Raw genomic sequence first — 506 nt, 5'->3', positions numbered from 1 at the left:
CAATAATATGAATCTCTCAGGTGTGCAGAAAACATCTCACTATACGGTCAAGTCAACTATTTCAGATTCCGCTGACGTAGAAGTTTGTCATCGCTTTCTCATACCTAACGATTTCCCCACTGGTTTCAAGAGGAAGATTTGGAGGAGTTCCCTTAAGTCAATCGTGGGTGCCCGGGTTCCCTACCTAGTCTAGCATTAGACCCATTCTGTAGAACTGTGCCCTCTTCGCTCTCCCTTCATTCTATGCTCTAATTGGTCTTTCCACAAACGCCATCCTACTTATCACTTCTGCATATCTCGGATATTTTCACTTTATCAGTGACCTCATAACATCCACATCACATCACACATCATATATATATACACATATATATATATATATATATACCATATATATATATATATATATATATATATATATATATATATATATATCTATATATATCCCTTTACAACACTGAGAACCCTCTTCCCACAGAACCTCCTTCACTTTACCTGTCTATCCT

This window comes from Macrobrachium rosenbergii, chromosome 55, assembly GCF_040412425.1.
Source record: "Macrobrachium rosenbergii isolate ZJJX-2024 chromosome 55, ASM4041242v1, whole genome shotgun sequence".
NCBI lineage: Eukaryota > Metazoa > Arthropoda > Malacostraca > Decapoda > Palaemonidae > Macrobrachium > Macrobrachium rosenbergii.
This window is presented reverse-complemented; position numbering follows the sequence as displayed.